Source organism: Hyla sarda, unplaced genomic scaffold, assembly GCF_029499605.1.
Source record: "Hyla sarda isolate aHylSar1 unplaced genomic scaffold, aHylSar1.hap1 scaffold_348, whole genome shotgun sequence".
NCBI classification, from domain to species: Eukaryota; Metazoa; Chordata; class Amphibia; order Anura; family Hylidae; genus Hyla; species Hyla sarda.
The window spans coordinates 246,869-268,023 of record NW_026610241.1 but is presented as its reverse complement, the minus strand read 5'-3'; the positions used below and the strand labels follow the sequence as shown (position 1 = coordinate 268,023).

General features: G+C 50.0%; 1 protein-coding gene across 4 annotated transcripts in view; it reads right to left on the bottom strand.

The window, feature by feature from the left end:
* LOC130331362 (uncharacterized) overlaps positions 1-21,155 on the bottom strand; it is a 159,934-nt gene that overhangs the window by 17,915 nt on the left and 120,864 nt on the right. The gene's annotated exons all lie outside the window — the stretch shown is intronic.

Below are 21,155 nucleotides of genomic sequence, written 5' to 3'. Positions count from 1 at the left end.
TCTTCACCTTTAAACCTGCAAAACAAATCTATTAGGCGCCAAACTTTTTTTCTTTTTTTTTTTTTACATGGGTGACAGAGGGGTGTAGAAGAGTGGATATGGGTGACAGAGGGGTGTACATGGGTGACAGAAGGGTTTAGAGGAGTGTACATGGGTGACAGAGGGGTGGACATGGGTGACAGAGGTGTTTAGAGGGGTGTAGAGGAGCGTACATTGGTGACGGAGGGGTGTAGAGGAGCGTTCAGAGGGGTGTAGAGGAGCGTACATGGGTGACAGGGGTATAGAGGAGCGTACATGGGTGACAGGGGTGTAGAGGAGTGTCCATGGGTGACAGATGGATGTACATGGGTGACAGAGGGGTGTAGAGGAGTGTACATGGGTGACAGATGAGTGTGCATGGGTGACAGAGGGGTGTAGAGGAGTGTACATGGGTGACAGATGGGTGTACATGGGAGACAGAGGGGTATAGAGGACTGTACATGAGTGACAGAGGGGTATAGAGGAGTGTACATGGGTGACAGAGGGGTGTACATGGGTGACAGAGGGGTGTACATGGGTCACAGAGGGGTGTAGAGGAGTGTACATGGCTGACAGGGGTGTAGAGGAGCATACATGGGTGAAAGGGGTGTAGAGGAATGTACAAAGGGGTGTATAGGAGCGTACATGGGTGACAGGGGTGTAGAGGAGTGGACAGATGGGTGTAGAGGAGTGTACATGGGTGACAGATGGGTGTACATGGGTGACAGAGGGGTGTAGAGGAGTGTACATGGGTGACAGATGGGTGTACATGGGTGACAGAGGGGTGTAAAGGAGTGTACATGGGTGACAGAGGGGTATAGAGGAGTGTACATGGGTGACAGAGGGGTGTAGAGGAGCATACATGGGTGAAAGGGGTGTTGAGGAGTGTACAGAGTGGTGTTGAGGAGTGTACAAAGAGGTGTAGAGTAGTGTACATGTCTGACAAATGGGTGTAGAGGAGTGTACATGGGTGACAGAGGGTGTAGAGGAGTGTACATGGGTGAAAGGGGTGTAGAGGAATGTACAAAGGGGTGTATAGGAGCGTAGATGGGTGACAGGGGTGTAGAGGAGTGGACAGATGGGTGTAGAGGAGTGTACATGAGTGACAGAGGGGTGTAGAGGAGTGTACATGAGTGACAGAGGGGTGTAGAGGAGTGTACATGGGTGACAGGGGTGTAGAGGAGCATACATGGGTGAAAGGGGTGTAGAGGAGCATACATGGGTGACAGGGCTGTAGAGGAGTGTACAGAGTGGTGTTGAGGAGTGTACAAAGGGGTGTAGAGTAGTGTACATGTGTGACAAATGGGTGTAGAGGAGTGTACATGGGTGACAGAGGGGTATAGAGGAGTGTACATGGGTGACGGGTATAGAGGAGTGTACATGGGTAACAGAGGGTGTAGAGGAGCATACATGGGTGAAAGGGGTGTAGAGGAATGTACAAAGGGGTGTATAGGAGCGTAGATGGGTGACAGGGGTGTAGAGGAGTGGACAGATGGGTGTAAAGGAGTGTACATGAGTGAGAGAGGGGTGTAGAGGAGTGTACATGAGTGACAGAGGGGTGTAGAGGAGTGTACATGGGTGACAGAGGGGTATAGAGGAGTGTACATGGGTGACAGATGGGTGTAGAGGAGTGTACATGGGTGACAGGGGTATAGAGGAGTGTACATGGGTGACGGGTATAGAGGAGTGTACATGAGTGACAGAGGGGTATAGAGGAGTGTATATGGGTGACAGGGGTGTAGAGGAGTGTACATGGGTGAAAAAGGGGTATAGAGGAGTGTACATGGGTGACAGAGGGGTATAGAGGAGTGTACATGGGTGACAGAGGGGTGCAGAAGAGTGTACATGGGTGACAGGGATGTAGAGGAGCATACATGGGTGAAAGGGGTGTAGAGGAGCGTACATGGGTGACAGGGGTATAGAGGAGTGTACAGAGTGGTGTTGAGGAGTGTACAAAGGGGTGTAGAGGAGTGTACATGGGTGACAGGTGTGTAGAGGAGTGGACAGATGATTGTAGAGGAGTGTACATGGGTGACAGAGGGGTGTAGAGGAGTGTACATGGGTGACAAAGGGGTGTAGTTGAGTGTACATGGGTGACAGAGGGGTGTTGAGAAGTGTACATGGGTGACAGATGGGTGTACATGGGTGGCAGAGGGGTGTAGAGGAGTGTACATGGGTGACAGAGGGCTGTAGAGAAGTGTACATGGGTGACAGAGGGGTGTAGAGGAGTGTACAGAGGGGTGTAGGGAGGTGTACAAGGGTGATAGATGGGTGTAGAAGAGTGAACATGGGTGACGGGGGCATAGGGGTGACAGAGGGGTGGACAGGGGGTGGACATGGGTGACAGGAGGGTGGACAGGGGGTCAGAGGGGTGGACAAGGGGGTAAAAGAGGGACAGGAGTGACAGAGGGGTGGACTGGGGTAACAAAGGGACAGATGGGTGAACAGGAGGGTGGACATGGGTGACAGAGTAGACAACGGGGGTAGACAGGGGGGTAAACAAGAGTGACAGGGATGGACAGGGGAGTGGACAAGGCAGACGTGGATGACAGGAGGGTGGACATGGGTGAGAGGGGGGGTGGACATGGGTGTCGGGGATGATAGGTGGGGGGACATGTGTTAGTGCGGGTGGACATGAGTGATGGGGGGTGGACATGGGTGACAGGAAGGTGAACATGGGTGACATGGGTGACAGGGAAGGGTGGACATGGGTGACAGGGAAGGGTGGACATGGGTGACAAGGATGTGGTCAGAGGGGTGGACAATGGAGGGTGAACATGGGTGACAGGGATGGGCAGGGGTGACAGAGGGTTGGATGGGGGTGGACATGGATCACAGGAGAGTGGACATGGGAGACAGGGGGTCAGAGGGGTGGACAAGGGTGACAAAGGGACAGATGGGTGAACAGGAGGGTGGACATGGGTGACAGGGTAGACTACGGGGGTAGACGGGGGGGGTAAACATGAGTGACAGGGTTGGACAGGGGAGTGGACAAGGCAGACATGGATGACAGGAGGGTGGACATGGGTGAGAGGGGAGGTGGACATGGGTGAGAGGGGAGGTGGACATGGGTGAGAGGGGAGGTGGACATGAGTGACGGGGAGGGTGGACATGAGTGACAGGGAGGGTGGACATGGGTGACAGGGAGGGTGGACATGGGTGACAGGGGGGGTGGACATGGGTGACAGGGGGGGTGGACATGGGTGACAGGGGGGGTGGACATGAGTGAGAGGGGGTGGACATGAGTGACGGGGAGGGTGGACATGGGTGACAGGGAGGGTGGACATGGGTGACAGGGAGGGTGGACATGGGTGACAGGGAGGGTGGACATGAGTGAGAGGGGGTGGACATGAGTGACGGGGAGGGTGGACATGGGTGACAGGGAGGGTGGACATGGGTGACAGGGAGGGTGGACATGGGTGACAGGGGGAGGGTGGACATGGGTGACAAGGATGTGGTCAGAAGGGTGGACAATGGAGGGTGAACATGGGTGACAGGGATGGGCAGGGGTGACAGAGGGTTGGATGGGGGTGGACATGGATGACAGGAGAGTGGACATGGGAGACAGGGGGTCAGAGGGGTGGACAAGGGTGACAAAGGGACAGATGGGTGAACAGGAGGGTGGACATGGGTGACAGGGTAGACTACGGGGGTAGACGGGGGGGGGGGTAAACATGAGTGACAGGGTTGGACAGGGGAGTGGACAAGTCAGACATGGATGACAGGAGGGTGGACATGGGTGAGAGGGGAGGTGGACATGGGTGACGGGGATGACAGGTGGGGGGACATGTGTGAGAGGGGGTGGACATGAGTGACGGGGAGGGTGGACATGAGTGACAGGGAGGGTGGACATGGGTGACAGGGAGGGTGGACATGGGTGACAGGGAGGGTGGACATGGGTGACAGGGGGGGGTGGACATGGGTGACAGGGGGGGTGGACATGAGTGAGAGGGGGTGGACATGAGTGACGGGGAGGGTGGACATGAGTGACAGGGAGGGTGGACATGGGTGACAGGGAGGGTGGACATGGGTGACAGGGAGGGTGGACATGGGTGACAGGGGGGGGTGGACATGGGTGACAGGGGGTCAGAGGGGTGGACATGGGGGTAAAAGAGGGACAGGAGTGACAGAGAGGGGTGGACTGGGGTGACAAAGGGACAGATGGGTGAACAGGAGGGTGGACATGGGTGACAGGGTATACTACGGGGGTAGACGGGGGTAAACATGAGTGACAGAGATGGACAGGGGGGTGGACAAGGAAGACATGGATGACAGGAGGGTGGACATGGGTGAGAGGGGAGGTGGACATGGGTGACTGGGATGATAGGTGGGGGGGACATGTGTGAGAGGGGGTGGACATGGGTGACATGAAGGTGAACATGGGTGACAGGGAGGGTGGACATGGGTGACAGGGAGGGTGGACATGGGTGACAGGGTAGACTGGGGAGTGGACAAGGCAGACATGGATGACAGGAGGGTGGAAATGGGTGACGGGGATGATAGGTGGGGGGACATGTGTGACGGGGGGTGTGGACATGGGTGACGGGGGAGGGTGGACATGGGTGACAGGGGGAGGGTGGACATGGGTGACAGGGGGAGGGTGGACATGGGTGACAGGGGGAGGGTGGACATGGGTGACAGGGGGAGGGTGGACATGGGTGACAAGGATGTGGTCAGAAGGGTGGACAATGGAGGGTGAACATGGGTGACAGGGATGGGCAGGGGTGACAGAGGGTTGGATGGGGGTGGACATGGATGACAGGAGAGTGGACATGGGAGACAGGGGGTCAGAGGGGTGGACAAGGGTGACAAAGGGACAGATGGGTGAACAGGAGGGTGGACATGGGTGACAGGGTAGACTACGGGGGTAGACGGGGGGGGGGTAAACATGAGTGACAGGGTTGGACAGGGGAGTGGACAAGTCAGACATGGATGACAGGAGGGTGGACATGGGTGAGAGGGGAGGTGGACATGGGTGACGGGGATGACAGGTGGGGGGACATGTGTGAGAGGGGGTGGACATGAGTGACGGGGAGGGTGGACATGAGTGACAGGGAGGGTGGACATGGGTGACAGGGAGGGTGGACATGGGTGACAGGGGGGGGTGGACATGGGTGACAGGGGGGGTGGACATGGGTGACAGGGGGTCAGAGGGGTGGACATGGGGGTAAAAGAGGGACAGGAGTGACAGAGAGGGGTGGACTGGGGTGACAAAGGGACAGATGGGTGAACAGGAGGGTGGACATGGGTGACAGGGGGGGTGGACATGAGTGAGAGGGGGTGGACATGAGTGACGGGGAGGGTGGACATGGGTGACAGGGAGGGTGGACATGGGTGACAGGGAGGGTGGACATGGGTGACAGGGGGGGGTGGACATGGGTGACAGGGGGGGTGGACATGGGTGACAGGGGGTCAGAGGGGTGGACATGGGGGTAAAAGAGGGACAGGAGTGACAGAGAGGGGTGGACTGGGGTGACAAAGGGACAGATGGGTGAACAGGAGGGTGGACATGGGTGACAGGGTATACTACGGGGGTAGACGGGGGTAAACATGAGTGACAGAGATGGACAGGGGGGTGGACAAGGCAGACATGGATGACAGGAGGGTGGACATGGGTGAGAGGGGAGGTGGACATGGGTGACTGGGATGATAGGTGGGGGGGACATGTGTGAGAGGGGGTGGACATGGGTGACATGAAGGTGAACATGGGTGACAGGGAGGGTGGACATGGGTGACAGGGAGGGTGGACATGGGTGACAGGGTAGACTGGGGAGTGGACAAGGCAGACATGGATGACAGGAGGGTGGAAATGGGTGACGGGGATGATAGGTGGGGGGACATGTGTGACGGGGGGTGTGGACATGGGTGACGGGGGAGGGTGGACATGGGTGACAGGGGGAGGGTGGACATGGGTGACAGGGGGAGGGTGGACATGGGTGACAGGGGGAGGGTGGACATGGGTGACAGGGGGAGGGTGGACATGGGTGACAGGGGGAGGGTGGACATGGGTGACAGGGGGAGGGTGGACATGGGTGACAGGGGGAGGGTGGACATGGGTGACTGGGGAGGGTGGACATGGGTGACTGGGGGAGGGTGGACATGGGTGACTGGGGGAGGGTGGACATGGGTGACTGGGGGAGGGTGGACATGGGTGACTGGGTGGCATTACATGGGTGACTGGGTGGCATTACATGGGTGACTGGGTGGCATTACATGGGTGACTGGATGGGATTACATGGGTGACAGGGGGGGGGGGAAGGGTGATAGAGATGGACAGGGAGGTGGACAAGGCGGACATGGCTGACGGGGGGGGGGGGTGACAGGGGTAGGCAGACATGGCTGACAGGGGGGGGACAGAGGGTGGACCTGGGTGACGGTGGGGTTTAGACAGGGTTGAGAAGGTGAACAGAGGGGTGGAAAGGGTACGGTACCTTAAGCAAGCCGGCCCGCGCAGCTTGCAGTTCCACAGCAGGCACGGGAGTCCGGCGCAGGTGCAGCTCGTTCCGCCCCAGGCAGGGACCCATTTTCGGCTCCCTGCGCCGTAAGGGAGAGGGGGACGGAGGGTGAAGGAGGGGGACGCGGGGGACACAGGGAACAGAGGAGGAAGGAGGGGGGGGAACACGGGGGACGCGGGAGACGGAGCGGAACACAGGAGACGGGAGGAGATGCAGGGGGAAGCTGTGCGCGCAGTGCGCACGCAGACTTCCCTTCCCCCCTGCGCCGTCAGGCCGGGGCGGGACATTTAAAAAAATAATAATAATTAAAAAAAATTTTAAAAATCACGGCAAATCCCGTGGCACCACGGGCAGTGCGGCACCGCGGTTGGGAATCACTGCCTTACGTCCTAACCAGTAGCACAGATGGGGTATTCCACCCCCCGCGAACTGGTTAGGACAGATGGAAGTTTTATTGAACCTAATTAAACAATCAGTGAAAACACACCCACAACCCCCTGTATAAGTAAGAGGGTCACCCTCTGTCCCATTGTGTTATTTTCTGTCCTCCCGGACAGTGGGACAGATGGTGACCCCCTTACTCCTGTTATATGAGTAGGGGGGGTTCTTTCTTACTTGCAAATTTGGGCATGGTTTGCGCCCATCTGCTTCTGTACCTCGGAGCCGCGACTCCAACCGCGGCCCCGGCCGGAAGTGCGTCAGCGGCGTCTGACGTCACTTCCTGTTTCTCTCTTCGCTTCCCGGCTCGGTTTTTTGCGCCGTCTTGCTAAATAATACGGCGAAACCGAGCGGGGAGCCTCTTTCTATAACCCTCTAACTTAGGGTTCCTTTTTTTTCTTGTTTTTTAAGCAAGATTTCTTTATCTCTCCTGTAACTCCGCCTTGTGGGCGGAGTCTTGTTTTTGGCGCCAGCCAGGGGGAAATTTAAACTCCCCCTAGGCTGTCATTCAGCCTCCTAGAGCGCAGAGCTGTTGGTACTTCCACAGCCCTGTCTTTTTGAGTCTAGTAGTGCATCCTTGCGGATACTACTGTTTCACTATCTCTATCACTTACCTGGTCTCTTGCTGAGAACTTTGGGTATTTTAAATTATATTTTAGCTAGCCGCAATTTTTTTCTTGCCGCTACATTATCTAATCCTCCTCTCATATTTATCTAGATATGTCGACCGAGGGCTCAGGGGATCGTGAAGGCTTGACAAAAAGATCCGCCAAGCGCAAGCACCTCTCTTGCCATGACTGCAATACTCCCCTTGAGGATAATTATGAATTTTCCAGGTGCCCTCCTTGTAGGGCTAAGTCTCTACCTTCCCACCAGACTGAGCCTACAGTCCAAGATATGTATGTGTGGGTCTCCTCTAACATGTCGGCCATGCAAGCCTCTATTGAGGAGCTGAAACGCGTTGTCTCTCAGAAACGCGCCAGACCTTCTTCACCTCCCAGAATGGAGACGTCTGTGGATCAGGAGAGAGAAGATTCCAAGTCCTCCTCTTCGGATGAGGAGGTTGCTGCCTCCTATTTCTTTCCGCTGGAAAAGACCCAGCGTCTTCTGAGATCCATCCGGTCGGGGGACCAGGATGTTGATCCCGGGGAAGCCTCTACCTCCGCCTCTAAGGGACCTAGGGTCTTTAAAGCGGATGATACCCTTCTGTCCGTGCTTAGAACGGAATGGAAAAAAACAGAAAAGGGTCCGGTCTTAACCAAAAGATTTAAGACCATGTTTCCTATACAGGAATCTCAGCTTTCCTCCTGGGGCCCTGTCCCTTAGGTTGATATGGCAGTTGCCAAACTGTCCAAGAGGACAGTAGTCCCTGCTGAGGATGGGTCTTCCTTGCAGGATCCAATGGATCGGAAGGCTGACTGTGCCATGAGGCGCTCCTACTCCACTGCTTCTGCGTCTGCATCAGTGGCGATAGCTTGCTCAGAGGTAGCAAACTTTTTAAAGACCCGCCTTTCTAACATCCAGTCGGATTTGGACCAGGGGGTTCCTAGGGATGAAATTCTTTCATCCTTCAAGACGACCAATCTGGCCGTTGATTTTTTGTGTGATGCTTCCACCCAGCATCTTAAATTGTCCTCCAAGTCTATGGCCCTGGCTTCCGCTGGACGACGTCCTCTGTGGTTAAAACCTTGGAAGGTCGACAACTCTTCCAAGAACACCTTATGTGCTATGCCTTACGAACCCAGCATTCTTTTCGGAGCCGAGTTGGACCGCATAATGGAGTCCCTCCCTTATTCCTCCTTTCGTGGTCGAGGGCGGCGTTCTGGGGGCGGATCAACCCCCCAGCCTAAGCCTCAGAGAGACTGGGGTAATCAACGACGGGGTGGAAAACGCTCCCGTGGCCCCAAAGACAACAGAAAGCTCTGACTGCGGGCTTCTACGAAGCTCTGGGTTCCTTGCCGAGGTGACCTTTCCAGTTTCCCATCCTGCCCCCCAGATTCCAGTTGGTGGTCGTCTTCACCATTTTTTAAGCGCCTGGTCCCTCCACATTCAAGACCCTTGGGTCCTGAGATTAATCTCGGATGGTTATTCGATAAACCTCGAATCAATTCCCCCATCCAATTATGTGGAGACAAGAGTTTTTTCACCAATCAAACAGGGGGCGCTAGAAATCTACATTCTGGAATACATCCAGAAGAATGCCTTAGAGGAAGTCCCTCTTGCAGAGCGGGGGTCAGGAATTTATTCTCCAGTCTTCCTAGTTCCCAAGGTAACAGGAGACTGGCGGATGATTATAGATCTGAGATATCTCAATCAGTATGTAAAGCACAAACGCTTTCGTATGGAAACTATTCAATCTGTGGTCAACCTCATCTCGCCAGGGGATTACCTGGCTACTCTGGATCTAAAGGATGCTTACCTTCATATTCCTATTCATCCGGTATCCAGAAAGTATCTAAGGATCGCAGTTCAGGTAGGGGGAGTTCTAAAACACCTCCAGTTTGTAGCCCTCCCGTTTGGAATTTCTTCGGCCCCACACACATTTACCAAAGTGGTGGTAGCGGTAGTTGCCGCTCTAAGGCTCCAGGGGCTCAGCATTGTTCCCTACCTAGACGATTGGCTCCTCAGAGCTCCTTCTTCTGCGATCCTGTCCCAACATCTGCAACTAGCAGTATCCTTCCTTCCCCAGTTAGGGTGGATAGTCAATTGGGCCAAATCCAATTTCCTCCCAACGACCACAGTGAGGTTCCTCGGCTTCATAGTCGACTCAATCTCCATGACACTTTACCTCTCTCCCGAGAGGAAATCTCGGGTTCAAGAATCGGCCCTTTTTCTCTCTGTACGCCGGAGAGTATCCATTCGCACTCTCATGCGGATGTTGGGACTTATGTCCGCTACCGTGGATGCGGTTCCTTGGGCTCTTTGGCATCTACGGCCTCTTTAATCAGAGGTGCTCGCCACATGGAATCTCACGCCCTCGGGCCTAAACAAGTGCCACTCCCTGTCTTATCGAGTCCGGTCCTCTCTCAGATGGTGGTCTCACCTCGAGGACGGCAAGTCAATGATCCAACCCTCTTTTATCATACTTACCACCGACGCGTCCCTTGTAGGTTGGGGAGCGCATCTCTTGGATCTGTCAGTGCGGGGATCTTGGTCTCCACAGGAGAGAGGGTTAACCTCCAATCTCCTCGAGATTCGAGCCATCAGATTAGCACTCCTCCACTTTGCTTCTCTTCTTCAAGGGAAAGCAGTAAAGATCCAATCCGACAGCATGACGGCTGTATTGTACATCAACAAGCAGGGAGGCACTCGATCACAAAGCCTCCTCAGAGAGGTGGGTCTGATCTTGGATTGGGCAGAGAGGAACCTAACCCATCTGTCGGCAGTTCACATTCGGGGATCTCTCAATGTGATCGCTGACCGCCTGAGCAGAGGACTTTCAACTGGAGAATGGTCTCTCCATCCAGAGATATTCAAACAAATAACACTCAGGTGGGGTATGCCGGAAATAGATCTTATGGCAACGAGGTTCAACACCAAAGTGGTGAGATTTTGCTCCCTGTACAGGGAAGACAACCCAGTAGCAATCGATGCTCTCTCAATCCCATGGAGGTTCAGGCTGGCCTACATCTTCCCTCCAATTTCCTTGATCCCAAGGGTATTGATGAAAATCAGGCAGGACCAAGCCTCTGTCATAGCCATAATTCCATTTTGGCCCAAGAGAGCTTGGTTTACCCAACTCTTGCAAATGAGTCGGGGACAATTCTGGAGGCTTCCCCCAGAGCAAGCACTAGTGTCGGGGGACACTCACAGCTGCTCAAATCTTCAAATGTTCAACCTGACAGCCTGGAGGTTGACCAGTCCCTTCCACATCTAGAAGGGCTTTCTAGTGCGGTCTTGAATACCCTCTCGCTTTCCAGAGCGGAGTCCACTAACAGAGCCTATAAAAGAATTTGGACAACTTTTCAGTCTTGGTACTCCAAGAAACAACTACCTGGACAGAATCCAGATGTTGCCACAATCCTCAATTTTCTCCAGGAGGGATTAGACAAGAATCTATCTCCTTCCACACTCAGAGTTCAGGTATCAGCCATCTCTGCCTTTCTCAATAAACCATTGTCTCAAGACCCACTAGTCAAAACATTCTTGAGGTTAAAACCTACAATTATACAACCTGTCCCAGCATGGGACTTATCGGTGGTGCTCAAGGGGTTGGCATCTCCCCCCTTTGAGCCCTTGGAGGAGGTGGACATGAAATTTGTTACCATTAAAATAACTTTTTTACTGGCAATCACATCAGCCAAGAGGATTGGGGAACTTCAAGCGCTCTCGGCTCTTGAACCATATACTAAATTTTTGCCAGATCGAGTGTTACTCAGATTTATGCCATCCCTTATACCTAAAGTTCAATCATTCCAAAATATTAATCAGGTTATATCCCTGCCAGTATTTTCTCCTCCTCCATCCTCCAATGAAGATAGGGCTCTTCATTGCCTAGATATCTCGAGATGTCTCCAGATCTATATAAGAAGATCTTTGGAGTTTAGGAAGGATGAAAATTTGCTAATTCTCTTTTCAGGACCCAAGAGAGGTCTTAAAGCTTCAAAGCCCTCCATCAGTAGATGGGTAAAGGATGCCATTCGTATTTCCATGGTATCCCAAGGTAAGGAGCCTCCTGAGTTTGTAAAAGCTCATTCCACCAGGTCTGTATCTACCTCCTTTGCGGAAAGGAGTCTTGTTCCCTTGGAACATATATGCAAAGCTGCTTCCTGGAGTTCACTCTCCACATTTATCACCCACTACAGACTTGACAGATTGGCCGATTTCTCCTCATTTGGACGGACAGTATTATCTGCCGTCAGGCATGAGAGCCCTCCCTCATAGGGTTTCTGCTTGCCATTTCCCCATCTGTGCTACTGGTTAGGACGTAAGGGAATCGTTAATTTCTAACGATAATTTGTTTTCCCTTAGTCCTAACAGTAGCACAACTTTCCCTCCCTAGTTAAGTAATTTTTTTCTATTCTTTGCTTTTAGTTCTTCTTGTTACTACACAATGGGACAGAGGGTGACCCTCTTACTTATACAGGGTGTTGTGGGTGTGTTTTCACTGATTGTTTAATTAGGTTCAATAAAACTTCCATCTGTCCTAACCAGTTCGCGGGGGGTGGAATACCCCCCCCATCTGTGCTACTGTTAGGACTAAAGGGAAAACAAATTATCGTTAGAAATTAACGATTACAGGAAGTTGCATCACGTTCTCTGAGACCTTGTTAGCTCCACCCCCAATGATCAGGTGATTCAAACATGTGACCTGTGGTTGTTACATCATTACAGGAAGTTGCATCACGTTCTCTGAGACCTTGTTAGCTCCACCCCCAATGATCAGGTGATTCAAACATGTGACCTGTGGTTGTTACATCATTACAGGAAGTTGCATCCCGTTCTCTGAGACCTTGTTGGCTCCACCCCCAATGATCAGGTGATTCAAACATGTGACCTTGGGTTGTTACCTCATTACAGGAAGTTGCATCACGCTCTCTGAGACCTTGTTGGCTCCACCCCCAATGATCAGGGGAATCAAACATGTGACCTGGGGTTGTTACATCATTACAGGAAGTTGCATCACGTTCTCTGAGACCTTGTTGGCTCCACCCCTAATGATCAGGTGATTCAAACATGTGACCTGGGGTTGTTACATCATTACAGGAAGTTGCATCACGTTCTCTGAGACCTTGTTGGCTCCACCCCCAATGATCAGGTGATTCAAACATGTGACCCGGGGTTGTTACCTCATTACAGGAAGTTGCATCACGTTCTCTGAGACCTTGTTGGCTCCACCCCCAATGATCAGGTGATTCAAACATGTGACCTTGGGTTGTTACATCATTACAGGAAGTTGCATCACGTTCTCTGAGACCTTGTTGGCTCCACCCCCAATGATCAGGTGATTCAAACATGTGACCCGGGGTTGTTACATCATTACAGGAAGTTGCATCATGCTCTCTGAGACCTTGTTGGCTCCACCCCCAATGATCAGCTGATAAGGATGATCATAGGCGTCCACCATATAAAGGACCGCCCATATTCATCATACATTACTGCGCCCTGAGAAAGATCCCATGTATGGAATTTGTGGGGATATAGAGGACACTGCACCTCTGACCGCCATCTTGATATCTGACCCGCTCTTCTGTTGCCGGTATTTTTGGGCAGCGTCACTTTATTTCCTTATTATACCACATAGATATGGATTGATTTGCTGTCACACAGTAATTTTTGTATTGTTTACCATAGTTGTGTACAGGCACTTTATTCCTCTTAGTGGTTCCCTGATTTGGTGGGGGGGGGGGTCATCTTTTTCATAATGTACAGTACCGTCGTCCAGGAGGCGGCCATATTGGGGACACTACTGAGAAAATTCTTTTGTTTTTGAATGTGTTTTTTTTGTCTTGTCCACAGTGCTCTCTGCTGACACCTCCGTCCGTATCAGGAACTGTCCAGAGCAGGAGAGGTTTGCTATGTGGATTTTCTCCTGCTCTGGACAGTTCCTTATACGGACAGAGGTGTCAACAGAGAGCACTGTGGACGAGACAAAAAAAAGACATTATAAAAGAAAAGAATTTCCTCTGTAGCATACAGCTGCTAAAAAGTACTGGAAGGGTAAAGATCTTTTAATAGAAGTCATTTACAAATCTGTTTTAACTTTCTGGCACCAGTTGATCCATATGATGCTTATTTTTTGTGCCACTAATTCTACTTTGCAGGGACATCAGTCATTTTACCCAAAAATCCACGGCGAAATGGGGGGAAAAAATCCATTGTGTGACGCAATTGAAGAAAAAACACAATTTTGGGGCTTTTGTTTCTACACAGTACATTTTATGGTAAAAATGACCCCTTCTCTTTATTCTGTAGGTCCATACGATTACAATGATCTACTTATATAGGTGATTTTGTCTTACTGGAAAAAATCATAACTACATGCACGAAAATTAATATGTTTAAAAATGTCATCTTCTGACCCCTATAACTTTTTTATTTTTCTGCATATTGGGGCGGTATGAGGGCTCACTTTTTGCGCCATGATCTGTAGTTTTTAGCGGTACCATTTTTGTATTGATGGGATGATAGTTTTTTATTTTATCATGATATAAAAGGTGACCAAAAATACGCTATTTTGGACTTTGGAATTTTTTTTGCGCGTACGCCATTGATCCTGCGGGGGGGAAGGGGGGTGATTTGGACTTTTATTAGGGAAAGGGTTAAATCACATTTATATTTTACATAGGGGGCTATAACATTGCACACACTGATTGCCAGCACTAATCAATGCTATGCCATAGCTTTGCATTGATCAGTTTTATCGGTGGTCGATTGCTCAAGCCTGAATCTCAGGCTTGGAGCAATCAATCACCGATTGGACGTGCCGGAGAAAGGTGAGTGACCCATCCTAGCTGATCGGGACACCGCACCTTCACTGAGGTGGTCCAGATCAGCCCCACTGAGCAGCCGGTAAGCTTTTACTTTTGTTTTAGATGCGGCATTCAACTTTGAATGCCGCGTCCAAAGGGTTAACAGCACGCGGCACCGCGATCGCTACTGCGTGCTATTAGCCCTGGGTCCCAGCTTCAGTTACAGGCTGGGACCAACCCGATACGACGTGGGATCACCGCGTGACCCCACGTTATATTGCGGGAGCCGGCCATGGACGAAAATATAGGTCTCTGGTCGTTATGGGGTTAAATTGTAAAAAAAATTATTTAAATAAAATAAAAAAAATAATTAAAAGTTTCATATATGCAAATGTGGTATCAATAAAAAGTAAAGATCATGGCGCAAAGAATGAGTCCTCATACCGCCGCTTATACGGAAAAATAAAAGTTATAGGTCGTCAAAATAGAGGGATTTTAAACGCACTTATTTGGTTAAAAATTATTTGAGATTTGTTTTTTAAAGCGATACAATAGAAATGTATGTAATCATGGGGATCATTTTAATCGTATTGACCCACAGTGGCATACCTTGACATGCCCATGCCAACACACCTTGAACATCCGCTGGACTTCTGGGCAGCCAAACTTGATTTATGGCCGCATGGTTTGCCCTGGAAAAGCTTAAAATCCTTCAGGCAGCGTTGGCAGCAGACTAGGGGCGAGTGGCAGCAGGAGTCGCAGCGAGAGGCCTGAGCTCCCGTTATCAGCCAGCGGTCATGTCTCCACCAGCAACCCATCTGCCGTCGTCGATTGGTTAACACGCTCATCCACATCACCACAAGTCCCTGTCCTCCCATTGCCTTTGTCCTATGCTGTTCCCTCTCCTAGAGAAGTATCTTATGCTGTGGGTTCAGCTCCACTATTTACTGAGGACGATCTAATAGAGGACAGTCAGCAGCTACTGGTCAGCTAAGAAGGGGAGGAGACATGCGCCGCTTCCTCCGCTAGGCGGCCAAGTAGTGATGCGGAGAGTGACGTGGGAGGCGGTGTTGCAAGTGTTCAGGGTCCTGAAGCAGACACTGTTGGGGAACCTGAGGAGGACATCAGTGCACACAACTGTTGATGATGATGAAGCCGATTGCAATTGGGAGCCGGGTGCAGAAGGGGCTTCATCATCATCATCATCATCATCATCATCATCATCAGGAGAAGAGAGTTGCAGGTTGCCCTTGAGGCAGCAGCTGAGCCAGCAAGGCAGTAGCACGGTTGGCAGTCAGCATGGTGGCAGTAGTGTAAATTCTGGAGCCAAATGTGCCTGGGGGAGACCACCTGCTTCGCGGCAGCTTACCTTCCCGGGAGGTAGTGGAACAGGGGATGTTGGAGACGGCGCCAGTAGCAGTCAATTAGTGCGGACTGTATGTGGGAAAATCAGCTACTCAGCGGTGTGGAAGGTTTTTCATCAGGCATCCGGAGGAGGTTCACGTAGCCACATGCAAGATCTGTCGTCAGAAGGTGAAGCGTTGCCAGTGTCCCAATCTCGGCACCACGGCCCTGCGTCAACACATGCTTCGCCACCATAAAGTGGCCTGGGAGAACCGTGGCTCTGATGTAGTGGTCCAGCCTGCTGAATCACCCAGTGGCCATCCGCTCCCTCCTTCAGCCAGCCAAGGGTCCACCACCTCAGCCGAAGAGAGCTGTGTGTCAAACCCTTCTTCTGTCGTTCCAGATGCTCCTGCTTCTCCCGCTTTTAGTCCGCCATTCCGCCAATCCATCGGCGAAGCCATGTCCAAGAGACAACAGTATGCGCCCACTCATCCAACGGCGCAGAAGTTGAATGTGCTCCTGTCCAAGTTGCTGGTGCTGCAGTCCCTCCCTTCTCAAGTGGTGGACTCTCCACCTCGGCTTGGCACAAGCCATCAATTCTCTGAAAGGTGCAGAGTCCCAAGCCGTCATTTCTTGCCGAAGAAGGCAGTACCAGCCCTGCATAAGTTTGTACAAGAGAAGGTGGGCCAGTCCTTGAGCCTGTCGGTGTGTTCAAAAGTGCACGGCAGCGCTCGTGGTGTGGAGCTGTAACTACGGGCAGGGACAATACTTGTCTTTTACGGCCCACTGGTTAAATGTGGCTTCTGCACAGCCACAACTCAAACATGGACAGGTCACACCGCTTCCTCGCTCACGCTCTCAGGCAGTTGATCCTGTGACAGTGTGAGACTCCCCCTCCACTGAACGTACAAATCTCAGTGGCCCTTCATCGAACCGTGTGTAGGGCATGGCGGTGTCACGCTGTTCTTCACATGGATTGGAACTGCTAATATTCATTTGTCAAGAAATCTGAGTATGGCTTACTCCACGAAATCAGGAAATGGGAACCATGGTGACCGACAACGGGAAGAACATTGTGTCCGCGCTATGAAAAGGAAGTGTGAAACATGCGCCCTGCATGGCACACGTGTTCAATATGCCCTCTGCGCTCACCTTCCACTGCCATGGCTGCTGGGGAGGGGTGGGAGGAGCAGTACCAGCTCCATGAGCAGCAGCCTGAGTCTACAGTCGCTGATGAGTAACTTTTTTTGCCCGCATAGTGAAGCTACTCATCGGCAGCAGGTAGAGATGGAGCAGGACCTGAACCAGCAGGTGGTGGCATACCTTGACATGCCCATGCCAACACACCTTGAAAATCTGTGGACTTCTGGGCAGCCAAACTTGATTTATGGCTGCATGGTTTGCCCTGGAAAAGCTGTCCTGCCTGGGCCAGTAGTGTGCCATCAGAGCGGGTGTTTAATGTGGCCGGGGCCATAGTCTCCACAAGGAGAACTCATCTGTCCACGAAAAATGTGGAGACTGACCTTTGTGAAGATGAATCAGGCATGGATCAGCCAGGATTTCCACCCACCAATGCCTGATGCATCAGAGTAGATTGACCATGGTGCCACCAACACTGCAGAAATATGGATAATGCAAAACAGATTTAAGGCGCTGCTCCCCAGTTACAGACATCGCTCCGCATCAGACCTTCACCCAACTTCATCATCGGGTACTGGTATTGCTACCCACTGCACCACTCTGTCACCGGGTCACTTTCAGGACTTCTGATGCTGCTGCCAACTCCAGGCTGTCTCATTCAGCCCATATATGGTCTCTTCTCATGCTTCAGCCACCTCCAGTCTGTCATTCAGCAACAACATGGTTTAGTGATGCTGCTGGGCCTAGGAAATTACCTATATATGTTAATGGTAGCACTAGGTACCATACATTTTCAATGGAAATTTCAAAATTCACCTTTTAATCTTAGGGATTGTGAAGCCCTGGTGTCTCCTCATGCTTCAGCCACCTCCAGGCTGTGTCATTCAGCCCCTAAATGGTCTCCATATATTGACTGTGTATTGTAGGAAACGTGACTATCCTTGAGTTACTCTCGCAGCATTATTGCCATGTTGATACCAGACATATAAGGAATATTGCCAAGGACTAGCAGAAACATGGAACTGTGGATACTGACCACCGGCTGTTGGAATTGACTGACTATCCCAGGTGGTAGATTTACCATTTTGAAGTCCCTCAGTTCCAGTAGGCTTTGAGTCGTTCATTCTTTGTTGTGGTTCTTCAATAATACCGTAATTAGTTGTTGTTGTTGTTCCTCATCCTAACCCCATGCTCAGTCCTCTCTCCTGTATAATATAATATAATCCTCATCCTTACCCCATGCTCAGTCCTCTCTCCTGTATAATATAATATAATCCTCATCCTTACCCCATGCTTAGTCCTCTCTCCTGTATAATAATCCTCATCCTTACCCCATGCTCAGTCCTCTCTCCTGTATAATATAATATAATCCTCATCCTTACCCCATGCTCAGTCCTCTCTCCTGTATAATAATAATCCTCATCCTTACCCCATGCTCAGTCCTCTCTCCTGTATAATAATATTCCTCATCCTTACCCCATGCTCAGTCCTCTCTCCTGTATAATAATATTCCTCATCCTTACCCCATGCTCAGTCCTCTCTCCTGTATAATATAATATTCCTCATCCTTACCCCGTGCTCAGTCCTCTCTCCTGTATAATATAATATTCCTCATCCTTACCCAATGCTCAGTCCTCTCTCCTGTATAATATATAATATTCCTCATCCTTACCCCGTGCTCAGTCCTCTCTCCTGTATAATATAATATTCCTCATCCTTACCCCATGCTCAGTCCTCTCTCCTGTATAATAATATAATATAATATTCCTCATCCTTACCCCATGCTCAGTCCTCTCTCCTGTATAATAATATTCCTCATCCTTACCCCATGTTCAGTCCTCTCTCCTGTATAATAATATAATATTCCTCATCCTTACCCCGTGCTCAGTCCTCTCTCCTGTATAATAATATAATATTCCTCATCCTTACCCCGTGCTCAGTCCTCTCTCCTGTATAATAATATAATATTCCTCATCCTTACCCCATGCTCAGTCCTCTCTCCTGTATAATAATATAATAATCCTCATCCTTACCCCGTGCTCAGTCCTCTCTCCAGTATAATAATATAATATTCCTCATCCTTACCCCGTGCTCAGTCCTCTCTCCTATATAATATAATATTCCTCATCCTTACCCCATGCTCAGTCCTCTCTCCTGTATAATAATATAATATTCCTCATCCTTACCCCGTGCTCAGTCCTCTCTCCAGTATAATAATATAATATTCCTTATCCTTACCCCGTGCTCAGTCCTCTCTCCTGTATAATAATATAATAATCCTCATCCTTACCCCGTGCTCAGTCCTCTCTCCAGTATAATAATATAATAATCCTCATCCTTACCCCGTGCTCAGTCCTCTCTCCAGTATAATAATATAATATTCCTCATCCTTACCCCGTGCTCAGTCCTCTCTCCTATATAATATAATATTCCTCATCCTTACCCCGTGCTCAGTCCTCTCTCCTGTATAATAATATAATATTCCTCATCCTTACCCCGTGCTCAGTCCTCTCTCCTGTATAATATAATATTCCTCATCCTTACCCCATGCTCAGTCCTCTCTCCTGTATAATATAATAATATTCCTCATCCTTACCCCATGCTCAGTCCTCTCTCCTGTATAATAATATAATAATCCTCATCCTTACCCCATGTTCAGTCCTCTCTCCTGTATAATATAATATTCCTCATCCTTACCCCGTGCTCAGTCCTCTCTCCTGTATAATATAATATTCCTCATCCTTACCCCATGCTCAGTCCTCTCTCCTGTATAATATAATATTCCTCATCCTTACCCCATGCTCAGTCCTCTCTCCTGTATAATAATATAATATTCATCATCCTTACCCCATGCTCAGTCCTCTCTCCTGTATAATAATATAATATTCCTCATCCTTACCCCATGTTCAGTCCTCTCTTCTGTATAATAATATAATATTCCTCATCCTTACCCCATGCTCAGTCCTCTCTCCTGTATAATATAATATTCCTCATCCTTACCCCATGCTCAGTCCTCTCTCCTGTATAATATAATATTCCTCATCCTTACCCCGTGCTCAGTCCTCTCTCCTGTATAATATAATATTCCTCATCCTTACCCCATGCTCAGTCCTCTCTCCTGTATAATAATATTCCTCATCCTTACCCCGTGCTCAGTCCTCTCTCCTGTATAATAATATTCCTCATCCTTACCCCGTGCTCAGTCCTCTCTCCTGTATAATAATATTCCTCATCCTTACCCCATGCTCAGTCCTCTCTCCTGTATAATATAATATTCCTCATCCTTACCCCATGTTCAGTCCTCTCTCCTGTATAATAATATAATATTCCTCATCCTTACCCCATGCTCAGTCCTCTCTCCTGTATAATAATATAATATTCATCATCCTTACCCCATGCTCAGTCCTCTCTCCTGTATAATATAATAATATTCATCATCCTTACCCCATGCTCAGTCCTCTCTCCTGTATAATATAATATTCCTCATCCTTACCCCGTGCTCAGTCCTCTCTCCTGTATAATATTCCTCATCCTTACCCCACGCTCAGTCATCTCTCCTGTATAATATAATATTCCTCATCCTTACCCCATGTTCAGTCCTCTCTCCTGTATAATATAATAATATTCCTCATCCTTACCCCATGCTCAGTCCTCTCTCCTGTATAATATAATATTCCTCATCCTTACCCCATGTTCAGTCCTCTCTCCTGTATAATATAATATTCCTCATCCTTACCCCGTGCTCAGTCCTCTCTCCTGTATAATAATATAATATTCCTCATCCTTACCCCATGCTCAGTCATCTCTCCTGTATAATAATAAAATATTCCTCATCCTTACCCCATGCTCAGTCCTCTCTCCTGTATAATAATATAATATTCCTCATCCTTACCCCATGTTCAGTCCTCTCTCCTGTATAATATAATATTCCTTATCCTTACCCCGTGCTCAGTCCTCTCTCCTGTATAATAATATAATATTCCTCATCCTTACCCCATGCTCAGTCCTCTCTCCTGTATAATAATATAATATTCCTCATCCTTACCCCATGCTCAGTCCTCTCTCCTGTATAATATAATATTCCTCATCCTTACCCCGTGCTCAGTCCTCTCTCCTGTATAATAATATAATATTCCTCATCCTTACCCCATGCTCAGTCATCTCTCCTGTATAATAATAAAATATTCCTCATCCTTACCCCATGCTCAGTCCTCTCTCCTGTATAATATAATAATATTCCTCATCCTTACCCCGTGCTCAGTCCTCTCTCCTGTATAATATTCCTCATCCTTACCCCATGCTCAGTCATCTCTCCTGTATAATAATAAAATATTCCTCATCCTTACCC